At 34.2% G+C, this 20,715-nt stretch overlaps 1 protein-coding gene across 7 annotated transcripts in view; it reads left to right on the forward strand.

Moving 5' to 3' along the window:
- The window catches only part of LOC106879196 (ras-related protein Rab-3), a 232,181-nt gene that overhangs the window by 162,000 nt on the left and 49,466 nt on the right, over positions 1 to 20,715 (forward strand). Inside the window, exon 1 of one of the 7 annotated variants that reach the window (XM_014928657.2) lies at positions 8,890 to 9,252. The exons of 5 other annotated variants lie outside the window; for them this stretch is intronic. The gene's annotated coding sequence lies outside the window, so the exon portion shown is untranslated. Of the gene's footprint in view, positions 1 to 8,889; positions 9,253 to 20,715 lie in introns of those variants that run through there. One more of the 7 variants, XM_014928658.2, reaches the window with a different exon arrangement.

Consider the following 20,715-nt stretch of genomic DNA (forward strand, 5'->3'; position numbering starts at 1 on the left):
ATGTATAATTGTTAAAGAAGACAACAAACGTTAAGGCAAGTCATATACATTATTATTATTATTATTGGAAAAAATTCAAAGTCTTACAGCTGTTTTTGACATATCCCAGAGCATAGGATATTCCATTATCAGAGACAAATGGAAATCTGCAATGGCTCCATAACTACCATCTCAGTTACAACCTTGGAGCCCTAGTAATCTGTTACAGCACTTACCTAGCGTACCTAATCATTTAGATCACCTGTGAACAAAGCCCCCTCACTTTATAAGTATGTGTATGTATCATTATCATCATCGTTTAACATCCGCTTTCCAAGCTGGTATGGGTTGGACAGTTTGACTGAGGACTGGCAGAGTTTCTACAGCTGGATACCCTTCCTAACGCCAACCACTCTGAGAGTGTAATGGGTGCTTTTACGTGCCACTGGCATGAGGGCCAGTCAGGCGGTAATGGTGACGGCCATGCTCAAATGGGTTTTTTTTATGTTCCACCTGCACAGGAGCCAGTCCAGTGGCACTGGCAACAACCTCGCTCAAATGTTGTTTTTCACATGCAACCGGCACAAGTGCCAGTAAGGCAACACTGGTAATGATCATGCTCGAATGATGCTTTTTATGTGCCACTGGCATGGGTGCCAGTCAGCGGCCCTGGCAACGATCATGCTCTGGATGGTGCTGTTAACGTTCCACTAGCACAGGTGCCAGTCAGGCAGTGCTGTCATCAGCCACGTCAGCGAATTTGATTTTGATTGTGATTTCACTTGCCTCAACAGGTCTTCGCAAGCAATGCATAAGTAGGCTGGTTACACCACTGGCATAGGCCACGGGTTATGGTCTCACTTGGCTTGCCAGGTCTTCTCAAGCACTGCATATTTCCAACTGTCTCGGTCACTAGTCATTGCCTTGGTGAGGCCCAATATTCGAAGATCGTGCTTCACCACCTCATCCCAGGTCTTCCTGAGTCTACCTCTTCCACAGATTCCTTAAACTGCTAGGGTGTGACACTTTTTCACACAGGTATCCTCATCCATCGCACCACATGTCCATAGCAGCACAGTCGTCTCACTTGCATACCACATCTGATGCTCCTTAGGACCAACTTTTCTCTCAAGGTGCAGTCACAGCCCATGTTTCACTGCCATGTAGCATAGCTGTTCATGCACATGCATCATACAGTCTACCTTTTACTCTGAGCGAGAGGCCCTTTGTCACTAGCAGAGGTAGCAGCTCTCTGAACTTTGCCTAGACTATTCTTATTCTAGCAGCTACACTTTCAGACCGTCCACCCCACTACTGACTTGGTCACCTAGGTAACGGAAGCTGTCTACTACTTCTAGTTTTTCTCCCTGGAATGTGACAGAAACTGTTCTCTGCATATTTCCAGTGTTTATTGCTCCTGAGCATCTGCCACATACAAAAACTATCTTCCTAGTTAACCTTCCTTTGATATTGCTGCCCCTCTTATATGTCCATAGCTTACTCTGGGTACATCTTATAGAGTTTCTACCTATGCCTTTTCTACAGATCAAGTAGGGCCATCTACCTGAAGGGATTTGTGGTTTGTCTACCTTCCTACTTATTAAGACTTTGATTTTAAAACCCTTCGATTCTCTGTGTGTGTGTGTATGTATGCATGTGTTTGTATGTATTTATCTAGGTGTGTTTGTGTTTATCCCGCACTACAGCTTGATAACTGGTGCTGGTTTATTTACATTCCTGTAACATAGCAGTTCAGCATATGAGAGCGATAGAATAAGTACCAGGCTTAAGAAAATAAGTATTGGAGTCAATTTGTTCAACTAAAACCCTTCAAGGTAGTGCTCCAGCATGGTCACAGTCCAACAACTGAAACAAGTAAAAGATAAAGTGTGTGTGTGTATTTAATTTTGGTTGAATCAGTCTCTGTGGGTTCACAGGGATTCAGGCAAGTTGCACCCACAACCAGAGCTCATAGTAGCAAGAGACTGACTAAGCCAAAATGAAATATATTATCACTTCCTACATTATTGTTTTATGTACTCTATCTGAAAAGTTTTTAAGGCCTTTCAGTTTTATCACTAACTTGCAACCCTAATTCAGAGACAGTTCTAATATTTCAACAGAGCTTATAAATTGAAAAGAGGAGTAAAGTTGGGAAATTTACTAAAGACATCAGTTTCAGTAAACAAATGTATATAGCATAACAGTTTTATCTGCAACACGTAGAATAATTGAACTGTGGTAGTCATTGTATCCATTAAAATTATACAATGTCATATTCATTTTTATTTCATGATTATTAGTAATAATAACAGGCATCTACATTTACGACCTGGTCACTCACACTAACTACTTCACTGTATCTCTTCTACTGTTTCTGATGAGTGGCCATTTTCTTTTCAGTCTCCATCTCAATGCTTGGATTTCGTGTGAATATACAGATTCTGGCTATTGCTAGTGTCTTATATCCTTCTATATTTAATGTCTTACTTCCTGCCAAATTCAATAAAATTGCAATAAAAAATGGGTTATTAAAGCAAATGAAACAAAATCAATTTTAAAACTTTAAATTTTCCCCCTTAATAAAGTAGTCGTAGTAGTAGTAACTTTTCATGTATTATTGCAACATGATTTTATTTTCTTACTTTATCAGAAGCTATAAAACATAATAGGAAAGGTATTGATTGTGAGCTTGTCTCTGTCCACATTTAATGACTACTATTAACATAAACCTACGTTATTTAACTTATTATTTCAAAATTCAGGAGTTGTTAACATCATTTTTGTAAACATCCACACATTAATTATAATAATAATTTATTCATAACGATAATGTATTTTGATACCCAGCTGTTTGAATTATATAAACCTTGTAAGTCTAAAAGAATGTTGTAGAGTTAAATAAGATAGTTTGCTATATAATTCCAGTCATTTACTAGGTAAACAGTTAAACAATTGAAGATGTGTAAATGCACAGGTGTGGCTGTGTGGTAAGAAGTTTACTTTCCAACCACATGGTTTCATGTTCAGTCCCTCTGTGTGGAACTTTGGTCAAGTGTCTTCTATTACAGCCCCTAACCAATTAAAGCCTTGTGAATGGATTTGGTAGATGGAAACCAAAAGAAACCCATTGTGTGTGTGTGTGTGTGTGTGTTATGGTCTCCTTGCCTTGACATCACTTGATAGTTGTAAGCAACTGTCACCATCATACAAGCAGTGATTTTCATGAAAACATGTCTGGTAATGGGGAAATATCTTACTTGGAAACAAGTGAGAGTTGATGACAGGAAGAGCATCCAGCCAAAGAAAATCTGCCTCAACAAATTCTGTGTGGCCCATACAAGCATAGATAAGTAAATATTAAAATGATGATGATGATAATCATGATATCAAATGCATGGAATTAGATAATGCTTCGGAATTCTATTGATTATTTTCTTTTTATTTCATTAACAAGTTAAAAACTGTTGGAGATATTTCTGTCCATCATACTAAATTCATTTACTCTGAGTAGTTGGTTGGTGCAGTTATGATTTAAGTAATTAAAATATACAAATTGACTGAGTGGATGACAACAAATATACAGGAAAATGAGAAAATAACAAAACATAACAAATAACTGAGGACTGGGTGCATCATTGCTGGTTTCAATTTTAATGTTTAAGTACTTTTGAGTTCATAATTCTTCCTCATATGAATGGATTTGTTTTCTCATCAACAAAATAAGGAGTTGGAAGCACTAGAATACATGGATATAAAATATGTATTTTGACCTGTTTAGCTCTCCTCTATGGTCCATGGTAGAGTTTTGTCTTCTAATGAAGTGTGCCTCCACAATCCAAAAGTTAAGTTTACAGCACCTCTGGTGTCTTGCTAAGGTCTGTGTCTTTATATTTGTTTGGTGTGTTCATCTGTGCTGAAAATCTGCACTGAGTGATTTTGCCTTATTGTTTATTTTGCCAATGTGGAGACAGATACATTGGATCAATAAAGTGACAGTTATGTCAGAATAGTGGAACAGTTTATCAAAGCAACTTTACTCAACACAGTATTCCAGCACAGATATGAAAACATAGACCTTGGCAAAACATGCAGAACACTATAAATTTCTGAATTGTGGAAACACACTTGGTTTGGAGACAAGACCTGACTCTGAACTACAGAGGAGAGTTGGACATGTGGAAATACATCTTCAATATCTCTGAGCTGTAAAGATATATATTTTTACACTTTCAACTCCCAATTTATCAATGAGAGGATGAAATCAAATCAGTTCATCAGATGAACTTGAAAGCACTAATGGCTGAAGTATTAAGACTTAAGCAAGCAACAATGTTTCTAATTGACAATTATTTTATATTTTGTTACTTTGCTATATTTGTTATCACATGTTCATCCACTTGGCTGCTCACACATCCATTTACTTGTCAGTCTATCCATCACTCAAATCACACATCACTGCACTAACCCACTACTACCCAAAGTGTAAACATGTTGCATGAGATGCACTAATGCATTATGTGCATTATACCAATCCATTTAATCTTGATGTATTAGTAGAAAGGTTTTGTGATAAACTACAGCTTGACATGTACATATTACTTTTTACATGAGTAAAAATCTTATCCTGATTTACAATAGAAATGACTCTTTGTAATTGTACTGACCTTATAATTTACTCTCAGGAACTGCTCCAAGTTTTATCTAAAACCAATTAGTTCTTGTTTTTGTTTAGCCCTAGGTATCCCCGAACAAGCTCACTTACAGTCAAAGGTGTTTGAGACATCACTATCCTGTCTTTTATTGAGATATTATAATATCTAATACTACATTAGGCAATGTGTCCTTCCTTCCTTTAAAATAATGGTAGGGTATGATTTAAAGAAACTTGATAGCTGTTTCTAGCAAATCACTTGATCTACTAAAAATGGCTGTCAAGAGCCTCATTTGTTCATATTCCAATTAATTATAGGGGAAATATAAAATGTATAGACACCAGCTGTTAAGAAACATCCAACTGTCTTAGACATCTAACAGTTAGAAATTTAATTTTTCATGGACTCTGAGTACTGTTTCCTCAACTTCAGATAATGTACCCTTAGTACCTTATGCATACTGTATTCTTGAACTATTCTTAGACTGATAAACTACACAGAGATGTCCAGTCACAAATATTTCATTATCATGTTCCTTATTTTCATCTTCGGCTTTTTAATCTTCATGTGTATTATTTTAATCATTTTTTTTTCATCACTATTTACTTGGTGACCTCATTAGTGTTGCTAGCATAAAACAAGTACTCAATACACATTGTAAATTGGTTGGCATTAGGAAGGGCATCCAGCCATAGAAACCAATTCAAAAGTGACACTGGAGTTCGACAAAGCCCCTGTGTTTTTCCAGGTCCTGTCAAACCATCCGACCCATATTAGCATAGAAAATGGATGTTAAATGGTGTTGGTGTTGATTTTAAAATCAAATTTTGATATAAATTATATTTTTACAGTTTGATGCACTTTCTAATGATTAAATACCTCATAACATTTATCATTTTGTATAATGCTATGTATTCTTTTCTTGTTCTTTTTTATATTTCTTAAAACCATTAAAGAAAAGTATAGGAACTATATCATAATCAATAGCAAATATTAACGTCATCACTCTTTTATGTTATTTGATTGGTTTGCCTGCTTTCTCAACAGGAAGCATTTGAATTGACCTATAATAATATAATTCATCATCATTATCATTGTCATTTAACGTCCACTTTCCATGCTGGTATGGGTTGGACGGTTTGACTGAGAACTGGCATGCCGGGAGGCTGCATCAGGCTCCAATCTGATTTGACAAGGTTTCTACAGCTGGATGTCCTTCCTAACACCAACCACTCCAAGAGTGTAGTGGGTGCTTTTTATGTGCTACCGGCATGGGAGCCAGTCAGGCCCCATATAATTCTGTATCAAAGATAATTCAAAGTTTCAAAATAGAAACCAGAAGACTAATCTACAGAAAAACACATTCAGCAAGTTTAAGTGATTGGGGAAGCATGTTTTCTCAAATTTGTTGTCAGTAATGCAGAAACATCAGTTAACAATATATGTTCCATGTCTTTGGATTAGATTAAATGAAGCGTTAGAAACATTACATTTTTAGTGGTTTTTGTAGGAGAGATTATTATTATCACAATATATATTATTATTATATATATATAGTCAGTTGAGGTGTGTTCTATTAAGGCCGTATAAGAGTACAAATAGAGCTTGTTCACCCTTAGAATTCCCAAAAAGCCGGTAGTGTTCTTATGGTATGTTACCAATTCTAGTCTTAGGTATTCCTTGTGTGTGAAAGTAAAAAGTAAAAGAGTCAAAAGGAAGAGTAAGTACAGTTAGGCAGCTTTTTAATCGCTACAAATGTTTTGATACATACAGATCCTCGTATATACAGGATTTTATAGATCTTCTTGTACAGGTAAATCATTAAATAATTTAATTCAAACTTAACTTTAAATCCTGTATATATGAGGATCTGTAATGTATCGAAAAAATTTGTAGCGATTAAAAAGCTGCCTAGCCATACCTACTCTTTCTTTTGACTCTTTTACTTAGGATTGCATTGAGATCCAGTGTGTGCTTTGGCATGGTTTCTACAGTTAAATACCCTTTCCAACACTAACCCCTTTACAAAATCTACTGAGTGTTTTTCTTGTGACACGAGCACTAGTGAGATACAGGAACAGGTATCTTGCTGTAGAGGAGACATGTGGCTACCCTGTATTATATGAGTATTATATAAGTAAGGATGAGAGTAGCTGAAAAGAAGATAATGGTGGTGATAACAAGATATCAGTATATAGTCTCATGATATATATATATGTCAAAATAGTTGTGTATTAAAATTAGTATGCTTTATTTTGAAATTATAAAAAGAAAACTAAACCATAAATAAAATCAGATAAGTCATTTATTTTATATACAATTAATTTGACTTTGCAGTTGTAACAAAAATGTTTTCTCATAAAGAATGAAACCAAATCCTGTGAGGTACTTCAGACATGTCATGGACATTCTCCAAGAATGATTTGAAACTTTTACTTCGATGTTTCAAAGTTATAGCATTATGACTTGTAGGCTTCTTAAAGAGATGAATATTTCTGCTGTATTAGAGCACATTAAAGAGGCTTGTTTGTATGAAAAACATGTTTGTATGAAAAGAAAGTAGCTTCTTTTAACCAATAGATAATAGTTTCTATTATATGAAGGTATCATAGAACAATATGCAGTGCTTTATAAATGAGTGCAAATGGTTTAAATTATCTGTCTATGAATTGTGATTTTTGTTTCTCGTAGTTAATGTTTCACTGTCTTTCACAATGTATCAAATCTTCCTTCACCTCCCCACTACACTTATATGGCAATAGAATAGATAAAAGAAAATTTGTAAATGATTCAGTGGTAGAGTGTTAAACTAATGAAGAAAAGATGAGGTTGTTTACAATAATAATGTGTACACCTGAACACAAACATTTCACAAACACCTGTTTAATCAAGGAAAAGCATAAAAGGTATACAAAAATAAAAGCTTTAAGGAAAAATTTAAATGGTTGTATGTCACTTTGGTATATTTTGTCTGAATTTTCCGTATTTATTATATTTAAAAGACTAAAAGGAGACCCTTTAAGTTACTCAATTGTTGCGGTTTTCAAGAAAACCCTATCTCTCCAACTGTGAAACCAGCATTAACTAATTATTTCTGTTCATTTGAAGAATTTAAAGATTCTCTTTCTTTCATTTTAATGGTGGGAAGGGGTTCCTTTTCTGATTTGAAAGAAATATTTGGGGGTTACTGTTGCAATTTCTGGAAAGCCTTTTCCTCACTTGTTTCTTGAGATAATAGGATCAATGAAGTTAAGGCTTAGCCTTTGAGTAAAGGTTTGATTGTATATCATTTACTTCATGATCACTATATTCCTTCCTTTCTTTTCTTTTTTTATTTTATTGCACTGAAACTCTGCGCCCTGACTGCAATAGTTATGTACCTTGATTTGGGTCATAAATTTATTTAATGGCAAATATTGATTCCATATCAAAGTTTACTAATCAATATATATTTCTATTCGATATGTGTATAATGCTAAAATAGAGTGGGAGTATCTTTACTGACTGCTGAGCAAGAACACTGGCTTTATCTTACATTTCAACACTTGCTTCTTTCCTTTATTCCTTCCTTCTCTCTCCAGCTCTCTTACTCAAATCCTTTATCTGTCTGTCTCTCAGTCTCTCTGTCTTTCTCTCTCGCTTTCTCGCTTCATCTTTTATTCTCTTTTTCTTTCCCTGCTCATCTTTAAATCTTATCTGTCTTCCATTTTTCTCATCTCTTTTTCCCTTCCTCTTCAATTGTCTCTTTTTCTCTCTCATTTTACTTCTCTCTCGTCTCTTCTATTCATCTTGTTATTTATCTCTTCCCTCTCTTTTCTCTTCTCTCTCTCTCTCTCTCTCTCTCTCACTCATTCTTGATTTAGGTTTCCATCCCCACCTCTCTCTACTCACTCTTTATCCACTCTTGCACACTCTCTCTCCACCCACTCATATTCTCTCATTTGACACTCTCCTTTCTCTCTTCATTTTTTCCCCCATTTCACTTTCCTCTCTCTGTCTTCTCATTCTTTCTCTTTCTCTCTCCCATCTCTCTTTCTCTCTCTCACTCACACTCTCTCTCTCACTCACACTCTCTCTCTCTCACTCACACTCTCTCTCTCTCTCACTCACACACTCTCTCTCTCTCTCACTCACACACTCTCTCTCTAAAAAAATTAGTTTATGATATTAGCACAGCTGTTAGTACTGCTCATTATCCCATAATCCAAGTCATTGCTATAGCAGTAGCAGCATTAGTAGCAGCAGCAGTAGTTCCAACTACAACAATAGTAGCAGATAACTTAAGAAGCAATAGCAGTAGTGGTAGCAGTACCAGTAGTAGCAAGTCATTGACAGCAGCTATGTGCCACCTCACTCTCTCTAACTTATGTTCTGCTGCTGTATGTGGGATTTAAATATTTAGCTGCTAACACATAGAGACGCATATACAAATTGCTGTATATAATATAATTACACACACATACGCACACTCACTCATACACATACGCAGTTTACCTTTTCTCTCTTTCTCCCTACCTTTTCTCTCCCACCCTCACTCTCCCATTTAATTTTTTTTTTTGTTGTGGTGTTTGTGATTATATCCAACGTTGAATCTGAAGGATTTTCATTCCCTCCTACGGTAAGACTTGGAAATTTTTTCCCAATTCTGCGTTATTATAGTTAGACAATTCTGGAATTATTTGTTGATTAGAAATGAGGGTGAAACAAAGATGAAGGGGATGGAATATAATAGGCTGTTGACTATTTACTCATATATTTCTTTTAAAGTAAATTAGCTAATTAACCAGTAAACACAGCTAGCAGATACCATTGATTATATGTAAACTGTATGCCTCGATATTATTTAGACTAGTGAAGATACGTGCATTGATTATTATAATTATTATTGTTAATATTCTATAAACCCTTTTTTTCTTCTTTTTTTTTAAAAAACCTTGAACCTAATATATCTGGTTTTTGTTTTATGCTCATTATTGATATTATATCAATTACTGTCAAAAAATAAATAAATCCAGATAAGGAAGATTCATGTAGGGAATCATATTCTAATTTCTTTAAACACACACCACACACACACACACACACACACACACACACACACACACACACACACACACACACACACACACACACATCAAAATGAGGCATTTTAACCAAAAATACTCCTATCATTTGTACAGGAATTCTTGGTTGTTGCCCCACTTGTTAAATGACACCTGACAAAAATCAGTCTCCCAGAAATAAATCATATATTGCTCTCATACTTGATATTAGATAAACAAACAAGTAAATGGTATTATCATGTACGTTTTCTTTTTGTTTTTGCTTGTTTGATAAAACGTAGAAAAAGATCATATCTTAAACCCAAATACATTTCTGTTCATTCATCTATTATCTCACAAAATTGTGAACTGTCATTCTGGCTAATACCTCACCTCTCTCCTTTACTTTAATTGCTGCTAGTTCTATCAATTTTATCTTGGTGCCTTAATTCTTAGATTTTTTTCTATGCTGGTTTCTTTGTGAAATATCATTTAATAAAAAAAAAAACGTTTGAATTCTATGTCTATGTACCCATTATGTGTATGTGTGTACATATACACATACATACCCATACATACATGTGTGTATATGTGTGTGAGTGTGTGCTTGCTTGGATTTCTTTATTGATTTTAAAGCTCAGAAATATCAATGTACTTATTTCATGTCTAAATAAAAAAAAGAGAAAAAGAGAGTAATTGAGTCAATGAGCTTACAGTGAAAGCACATTCAGACATAGTTTTCATTTAAGGTTTCATTTAAACCATCATCCATTTAGAATCTGCTAACGAGGTGTTGAATGCCAAAAAGACTACTTGCTTATTGTTAGCCTATGGTTATCTTAGAGAGATTTTGGCTTCTTATAAATGACACATAAAACAGTAGTTGTGTGTTATTATATTTGTCCTTTGTCCTTCAGGATCAGGAATTCAACACACCATTTCTGAATTCCATTGCTTTTGATATATAATTTATGAGTATCATTTTCATTATAATGTTAAAAAAATTTTAGAGCAGAAGTTAAGATGTTAAAAGGAGAAAATTTATGATAGGGTTTAACATTGTAGAATTATTGTCTTAAAATGATCATCTTAAAGTTGCAAGGAAATATGCAATTATATATATATATATATATATATAGTAAGACATAAGTTAAAAAGATAGGTAATTCTGGTGGGGAAATCTAGTAAGCAAGAATAAATCTGTACTGTATCACAAAACTATTCTAATGAGGAGCAAATTTGTTGACTTCTAGTTTCTGTTTTATTGTAATAAAAAGTTACCTTTAAAGTAAATAGCTTACTCTAGATAAGGGGAAATTAATCTAGCTTATATGATGAAAATAAATGAATATAGAAGCTCAAGAGGTATAATTTCATCAAGTTTACCAATTATTTATTTATTTATTTATTTAATGTCTTTTTCATATCAGTTATATATGAGTTTATTATTTGTTTTGTTTGTGTAAACAAATTATTCTTACATTGAGATATAAGAACTTTATATTCTTCATGCCTCATACAAAATTTCTTCATTTACAGACTATCATCAGCAATCATTAAGACTAAAACAATCATTTACTATACATTTTATAATCTCTGACTTTAATATGCACATACGCACAAACTCTCTCTCTCTGTCTCTCTCTCTCTCTCTCTCTCTCTCTCTCTCTCTCTCTCTCTCTCTCTCTCTCTCTCTCTCTCTCTCTCTCTCTCTCTCTCTCTCTCTCTCTCTCTCTCTCTCTCTTCTATAGACTAATAAAATATGATTTCCTATGGAACAAAATATTGTTCTGATCTCTTTGAATTAACTCTTTTGAAGGCCTTAGAAAACTATTGAAGCTCTGGAAAGAGTCTACATTCTATTGTAAGCAGTTAAATTATATAACATTCAATAACCGGAAATAAACGAGTTGAATATGATCCATTGGCTAGGCTCTGTGAACTTAGAAGACAGACTGATTGAAAAAAATTATGATTGGATACAAAATACATTGATGTTTGAGTAGGAGGGTAGGTTATGAGATATATTGATGTGTGCATGCACACCTACGCCAGAGAATAAATATCTCAATGTTGGAATGTATGTATGGTAAGAAGAGATGATAGCTATTACATAAATAGGTATCACAGGTTGATAATATATGCTAACAAGGGAGAAAGAAACCACTTTTCTCAAAGATAGGTCAAAGATACAACAACAGAGAAAAGATGTGCAAATAGATCAGAAGATTATTTTACATCGTGGTCAAACCCATAACTATTGAAAAAATATGAAAAATAAGATGTTAATAATGATGAGGAATTTAAAGATTAAGAATTTTTCAGGTTTGATATTATTACACAATTAATAAGAGAAAAAAAATACTAAACTAAATGATAATTATAAATCTCTAGTTTGAAGTGTTAATCACTTGGATGATTATATTGATTTGTTTCAGTTCATTTAGCACCAAATAAATATAAAAAGGTTAAGTTGGCTTTTAGATGGGACTGAAAATGTTTAGATAATGATGTGTTAGTCTGAGTTATTTATATTAAAAACACTACTGTATATTTCATTGATGTGTTTCCATTCGGAGATGTGATCCATGTTTTGTTATTGTAATCAAATAAAAATGTTTGGATATTCTTTAAATTTCAAAAGATATATTTTTATGATTCGTTCTATGTTTTCCTGTTCGTTACATTGAGAACAAGGCTGCTGAAGCCATTTTTATAATGTAAAGTTTAGTGTGTTTAGATTGGTTTTTAGAAGTCATGTGAATAGTGTGATTTGGGAGACATCTTGAATATGAGTGCATGATGTAATTGCATAAATGGCAGTTGATAGTTATAGAACCTCACACAAACAAGTTATGTACGTGTGTGCTTATTTTCCATCATGTTGTGTGGAAAAGCATATAAAATAGCTTATACGAGTGATTTAAGTATGTATGTGTTATTGTGTGTGTATATATTTATATATGTATGTATAAATGAATGTGTGTGTGTGTGTGTGTGTGTAAAAGTATAGATACATAGATATGAGTGTATGAATTAGTTATTGTAATTGTAAAATCATGTCAAAAATATGAATACAATCCTGTTTGTGAATCCAAAGGCTAATGTAATCCCCTAAGTTTTCTCAATGAATATATTTGTGTCAAATATAAACTATATATGCAAAGAATCTATTTAAGAGCAAAAGGCACTGAATATCTAAGAAACAAGAATTTAAGATAGTGCTGTCACATGTTGGTAAGGAAAATTGGCAAGGAAAGTTTGTGATTGGTCATGCTTTAAGCTATCCAGAAGAAAAACATGGATTTAAGCTAGAGATGTTAGTGTGTGAAATCTGGGGATGAAAAAGGAGAATTTTAGCTGAGGACAGCATGGAATGGATAGATGTTGTCAAATATACTGTCTGACTATGAAAAACGAAAAAATATTAAAACAGGGATTATAATGACAGTAATTAATATAAGAAGAACAGAGACAGTATATCACCTGGTTTTTAATGTTTTATAAAGTGTCTGGTTAGTTGGAATTGACTGTGTCTTTGATCTCTCATATTGTTTATTGATATAAGTACTTAAATTAGGCAGCAAGCTGGCAGAATTGTTAGCGCGCTGAGTAAAATGCTTAACAGTATTTTGCCTATCTTTATGTACTGAGTTCAAATCCTACCAAGGTCAACTTTGCCTTTCATCTTTTTGAGATTGATAAAGTAAGTACTAGTTAAACACTGGGGGTTGATGTAATCAACTTCCCCTTCTCTCGAAATTGCTGGCCTTGTGCCAAAATTTGAAATCAATATAAGTAATTAAATAGTAGGCACACACTTCCCAACCACATAATTTCAGGTCCAGTCCCACTGCATGGCACCTTGGGTTGACCAAAGTCTTGTGACTGGATGTGGTAGATGGGAACTGAAAGAAGTCTCTCGCGTGTGTCTGTGTTTGTTTATGTGTGATGGCCTTCTTGTCTTGACTTTGTGTGATAGTCTTAAACAAGTGTCCTCATCATACGAGTAGTGTCCTTCGTTTCCAGTCTTCCATGAAAACATGTTATGGAGAAATATTATCTTACTTGGACACAAGTGAGGGTTAGCAACAGCAAAGACATCTGGCTATAGAAAATTCTCTTCAACAAATTCCATCTGACCTATGGTAGCATGAAAAAGTGAATGTTAAAAAGATGATGAATATACTGGAGTACATTACAAAAATAAAAGCACCCAGTACATAATATAAAATGATTGATGTTAAGAAGGGCATCGAGCTGTAGAGACCATGCCAAACCAGCCAGTGAAGCACATTGCAATCCTCAGACCTGTTGGATCCTGTCAAACCATTCAACTAATACTAGCATGGAACATGGATAATAAATGGTGATGATGAACCCTCTTGCTTACAAAACAGTCGTCTGGTAACTCAAGGGAAATCCTGATGGTAAAAATATATAATCAGAGTGTGTCATGCTGGTAAAAGGTTTGCTATAACAGTGTTCTCTCAAATAACATTATGTAGATAAATTGTGAGATAAATCACCCAGCTGGCAGATATTTCCACAACAAATAAATACATTGATCTCTATTAGTTTCACTTTACAATCTGTTACTTCTGCATATTTCTGCTGTTTATTTGAATACACTCTGTGTATGTGTGTGTGTGTGTGTCCATGATTGTATGTCTCTGTAATGCTTCATTTGTGCCTATCCTTTTCAACGGGTATTATTTTATGAATATATTACCCTCTGGAAATGAAAAGCAGTTTATATTTTTTGTCACAATAAACAATTATAAATAAACTCTGTGTGTGTGTGTTAAGTCCTATATAAATATAAAGGTAAAAAAAAGAAAGAAATTAAAATGCATGCTGAGCCTTGAAAATTAAAATTCTTCAGATTCTGACTAAATACCTTCACTTCCCAAATCAACTAGTCCACCACATCATTTTATTGTCTTTTTGGAGTCTATAAGATCTACAATGTAAATAAAGAAACATCTCCATAACATCTGAGATATATGATTTTTATGCTTTTGTTTTTTTCCATACTGGTTTGGGTTGGTTGAGTCATTTTCAACACAGTATCTCTTCAGTGAAGCCACATGGCTTCATGATTAGGATATTCAGCTCATGATAATAAAATCATGAGTTCTATTCTCAATGGCATGTTCTGTCCTTGAGCAAGACACTTTATTTCGCATTGCTCTATTCCACTCAGTTGGCAAAAATGAATTATACCTGTATTTCAAAGGGTCAGCCTTGTCACATTCTGTGTCACACTGAATATCCCTAAGAACTACATTAAGGGTACATTAGTCTGTGCTGTACTCAGCCACATGCATGTTAATTTCATGCACAAGCTGTTTCATTGGTCAGATCAACTGCAACCCTCACCATTGTAACTGATGGGGTGCCAGTTTAGTGTCTTTTTGCTTGACTCAGTTCTTTATCATCTTCTTTGTGAGACCCAGTATCCCAAGATTTGAATGCTTCTATCTACATCTTCAGTTTCCCTCTTCTGCAAGCTTTTTCTAATCCCATTGTTTAACTCTTTTTCCATACATCTCTCACTCTTCATGTACACCACATGCCCATCCCATCATAGTTGTCTCTCTTGGACACTACAGTAGTTAGTTCAGTTGCACACTTTTTCTCTCAATACTTTTGCATCATATCTTTCATGTCCATCCAGCAGAGAATAGTCATTTTATTCCTTTCCAAAATTTGAAAATAATTAAGATGATGGTGATTTGTTTTGCCTCAATACGAGGCTCACTTTTGTGAAAGAAAAGAATATAGTCAGTTAAGTCAAACCAATACCTTGTTGGTAAATGTTTGATCTACCTTTGAACAATGAAGCTCAAAGACAACCCTTACGGGATGTGACTTCAGAATAGTGAAGTCATAATGTATTGAGTTTGATGCCTTACCATTTGTATCAATCATAACAATTATCATCATTACCTTCAACAGTAGCAATAGAAGCATCCTCTTTTTATGTCTGTTTTTCATTGCTAGCATGAGCTGGATATGTTTGTTATGGTATAGTACACCGCCTGTTATGTACTATATCATCTCTCACAGCATCATGTGATCTAATTTCATCACTTCTTTCCATATCTCTCTTTATTAAACAACTTATATGTACTTTGAGAAATATTACTCCAGGTTAATCTTTCCATTCTATGTGTCTGTTAAGAAAGACATGGCTGTCTTTTTACTGTGGCTGATAAACCACCTAAGATAATAAATATGCAATCCAAATAAACTGATCATAATGAGAAAGGAAACTTTCCAAAACATTGTGCAGAAGAGAGGAGGTGTTTTAGACCACAATAAATACTGTTGTAGTTGATGATAGAAAGGACATTTAGTCATGAAAAAACAGCTCATTAACTATTGTATCCCAGAGTACCAGGATATGTTAAATTGTCAGAAAAACCAATAATTTGTAGAGTGGGAATAGTATATTTGTTTCAATAACCTCCCATATTGCATTGATTTGCTGCTTCAAGAGAGCTCCAACATAAATCAATTTAGGTTGGATTTGAACTCAGAATGCTGAGGAATGGATTAAATTCTGTAACACACTTAATGAAGTGTTCTATCGTTTCTGACACTTGATGACTTAATAGCTTCAGTCATTCTGTGTAGTTGAGAAGTTTGTTTTGCAGCGGTGAGTTTTGGTTTGATCCCATGGTACTCACTATCTTAACCTTTAGTCACTCAAAGCTGTGAGAGTGGAATTTAGTTTGTGGATGCCTGTCAAATGGGAATGTTCCTGGTCTTGGGTGGTAATTTAACCCATCACTCAGTTAAACATCGCCACCTGGTCCTTGGGCATGTTTAACTCAGTGCATTGTGTTGAAAGCATTTGGAGCATATCTCCAGTCTGTGGATTGTGGATACTTCTTTCTCTTTTCCTTTCACCAGTTTCAGATATCCCGAAAAAGATCATAGATGCTGCCCTAATAAAAATTTAAGCTTTTTGTGTTGCTTAGGCACACAATACAAGAAAAATGATATTGGATAATGAATGATGAACCGACAATAATATTTCTATATATGGGTGATGCAAATTAAAATGGTTTGAAAATATTCTTCATGTTTATATCCACTTCATTCTCATTCGTATATCTTCTAATTATCTTTGGGTTCTTTATATTAGCATATACTGAGTTAAAGTTATACATTCATACTTTAAAAAACATGCTTGTGTATGTGATATATGTATGTGTGTATGTGTATTCAAAGTTATTCTATTGCTACATTATATTTCTCATTTCCACTTTTCACAATCTGTGTGAAGCAGGAAACTCAGAGTAGTAAGAAAGATAAGCCTCAGCTTCTAATAAACTACTAAACTCTATGACAAGTATTCAATCATAAAGAAAAAGTACTGAATACTTTTTCTTTCTATGTGTAAATACAAATGCAAATAAAAGTATATGACACATTATAAACAAAACTGATAAAGTTAGTAATGCCCACTCATCTATGGCACACCTTCTTTTAGTGTTAGCCTAGTGATTGCAAGATCAAATAGTCAAACCTTGCTACAAATGTTGTATTGTGCTCCTAAGTGTAAAACATCTTATACTTATCTATTTATTGAGTCTGTGTCTATATTTGAGGGATTTACAATTCATGTAAATATACAGATTTTCAAAATGAAAAAAGCTACTCTGGCCAGAGAAATTAAATGTATATTATCTTAAAAAATTAACAGAAATGCTTTGCCTTTATCTATGGTACTGGTTTAAATGTCTTGCACTATCATGGACTTAGATCATTGTAGTGTGGAAGAAAAATGTTTTTGTTTATTACTTGTGTTACTAGTGGAGCACTTCTTTTTCCAATCAGCATGCAGAAAAGGTTGAGCTTTAAGAGGTACATCATAGAAAAATAGAACTGTCACTATTTATATTTTGTTACCATTCCTTTCTCTTTATTTGTATGCTAATTCTAATAATGATAATGGCGATGACAATTTTTCATATTGACACAATGTTTATAAATATAGTATAGTTCATTAGATTGACCACACTATGCTTGGGGCCTTGAAACAAGCTGAAGGCAAAGTTGACTCTTCTGGGATTTGAGTATGTTGTTGTTGGCACTCCGTCACTTACGATGTCGAGGGTTCCAGTTGATCTGATCAACGGAACAGCCTGCTTGTGAAATTAACTTGCAAGTGGTTGAGCACTCCACAGACACGTGTACCCTTATCGCAGTTCTTGGGGATATTCAGCGTGACACAGTGTGACAAGGCTGGCCCCTTTGAATTACAGGCACAACAGAAACAGGAAGTAAGAGTGAGAGAAAGTTGTGGTGAAAGAGTACAGCAGGGTTCGCCACCATCCCCTGCTCAATAAACACTCACAACACCCGGTCTGGGAATCAAAACCGCGATCCTATGACCACGAGTCTGCTGCCCTAACCACTGGGCCATTGCGCCTCCACCTGGATTTGAATATAGACTGTAAAACATTTAGTCTGGCACAAATTTGAAAGGTTCAAGTTTTGTATATTGTTTACAATGTATACAAAACAATTCTGTCTAGGAATTAAAACTGAATTAAGATTTATAAGAAGAAAATATGTCAAAAAGAAGTATTTCCTGCAGAATAGCTTTGTCTGATTAAGAATTGTAGAGTGCAAAGTAAAACTTTTAGATTATAGTTGAAGAATATAATCCAAGTGACTGAATGCAGAGATACTGATGAAGGGATTCTGACTCGTAGCAATGGAGATTAGAATATTTGTCATTGTTGTTCATCATCATGATTTCATTAATCTCTTCTGTTCTGTTATGGTTTAGACTGATCTGGAGTCTTAACTATTACTATAGCAACTCTGTGTGCGTGTGTGTGTGTGTGTGTAACATTACATGATCTAGTACACTGTGATTTGAGCAAATATTAGATAGCTTTCTTAACATAAATTACACTACGATGAGAGAAACACACACACACACACACACATGATTAGAAATAACAAAAAAGATAAGACATATCTAATGGAACAGTGAGATTTAGTTTGATGTTGTTGTTGCTGTTGTTATGGTGGTAGTGTTGGTGAGGGTTAATGAGGAAGCTTACTCAAGTGAATGTTTGACCTTGTATTTTTATGCTATGATTACAGGAGTTTAGTTAGTATCACTAACCTGTGAATATGAGATGTCGTTCTACCATACATTGATTTGCATAGAGAATAGACATTCGTTATTTTGTTGTTTTTTTTTATTTTTAATTAGTTTTTGTGATTTAACAGTTTTAGTTTTTAGAGCAAATGATTCAATAACCTTATACGTGTTTCAGTGTGTCTATCAGTTATTTTTTTTTTTCTTTTCCCTTTTCTTTTATTAAATGAAGTGCTCAGTTGACATTCCATTTACCAGTTCAAAAAAGAAAATCCATCTTGCTTCCACTTCTAATACACACTCATCTAATACATCTAATTAACAAATTATTGACAAATTCTTTTTGTCAGCTGGGATATCTTAATTAAATAAAATCATGTTATTCCATTTCCTCTACTAATTAATAATGGAAAACTTAAGTCATTGCACTCTTTTACACATGCCCTCTTTAACAACTTCCAACATCCTTATATAGAGATTCCATATAAGCCATATAACCAAAATATTATTATAAAGCACGTTGGATTCTATACCAAAAAACCTATTCAGTCCTTCTTCCTCCAGAACTGTCCCCCCTGAAATCCCTCCTGCCAGCATTTTCCTAGTAGAAGTAAAATAGAATACCCGTTCATAGATCTTTAATTGTTGCTGTTATTCAAGCCATCACACACACACACACACACACACACACACACACATTGTATCCCAGGCTATATTAACCAGTGTCTTTTTCAATTTGGTAGATTTAGTTTAAGGGCGATTTAGTTATTTCTAGCAGGTCAGCTGACCTTGTAGAGGTTCATTTGCTGGCTCAGAGGTATTAAGTTTAAATCCTTCACGTGCTTATTGTATGTATTAAGATACTACTTTACATGCTTCAGTTCAATGAGCTTTCAAAGAGTAAGAACCGGGATCATCTGAGAAAGATTTATTTACCATCCACTTAAAATAAGAGTGAAGCACCAGCTCTTTGATCTTTGAATGGCTACATAATAACCATAAATTATCAGTATCAAACTGAAAATTGACTTCTCTAAAACTACCCAGTTATCTCTATATTCCACTTTAGGAAGGTTTAAACTAAGAAACACTGCTGTACCTTGTCAAACTAATCAATAGAAAAGATTACTTTTATCTACAAGAAAAGCTGTCTACTTGATAAGAAAATACACTCAGGTATATGCCTCCAAATATTGACCAATGTACACCAACCCACTTTCTAACTTCCTACAGTTACAATGAGCCAACTCTGAATGGTCCCTTGACTTACCAAATCTTCAAATCACACCTTATCATCTTAGAAAAAGAGAACACTTTGGATAGTATGGTCCTATGAAAAAGACAGTGATCATGGTTGATCGCAGCTCTGCCATCTCTAATTAAGCCTCTCTCTGGACTTTACATTCTCTTCTTACTGTATCTCCCCAATGTCAGACCTTTTAACTAAATACATCCAATCTTCTTTCTGCTCTCCAGAATTGCATTTTGCTGGAATTCATTCACTGTCGAAATATTCTCACCAACTTCTTATTTTGCAATGAGTTACATTGAACCAAGTTATATTAGTCTTATCTACTGCTTCCAGTTTTCCTGTCTAGAAGAATGGCTTTCGATTTATATAAATAATCTTTTGCTCCATAAGATATTAAAAAAAAATTACCATTGAGTGTCAGAATTTTTTTTTTCTTTTTTTTTTTTCTGAAGGAAAAAATATTGATGTGTTGATATTTCATTGATCTGCAGTTGTATCTCTTGTTGAATGAAAACAGCCAGTGAGTCAGACATTTGGTTTCTAGATTAAAGCTGACTTTATTTAAAAGTAAAACAGAATTGAATTCTGAATAAAACAAAGGCGGCCAGCCCATTCAGTATCAATAGTTTGACCTACCTAAGGAAATATAAAACCATG

The sequence above is a fragment of the Octopus bimaculoides genome, chromosome 8 (assembly GCF_001194135.2).
Source record: "Octopus bimaculoides isolate UCB-OBI-ISO-001 chromosome 8, ASM119413v2, whole genome shotgun sequence".
Taxonomy (NCBI): Eukaryota; Metazoa; Mollusca; class Cephalopoda; order Octopoda; family Octopodidae; genus Octopus; species Octopus bimaculoides.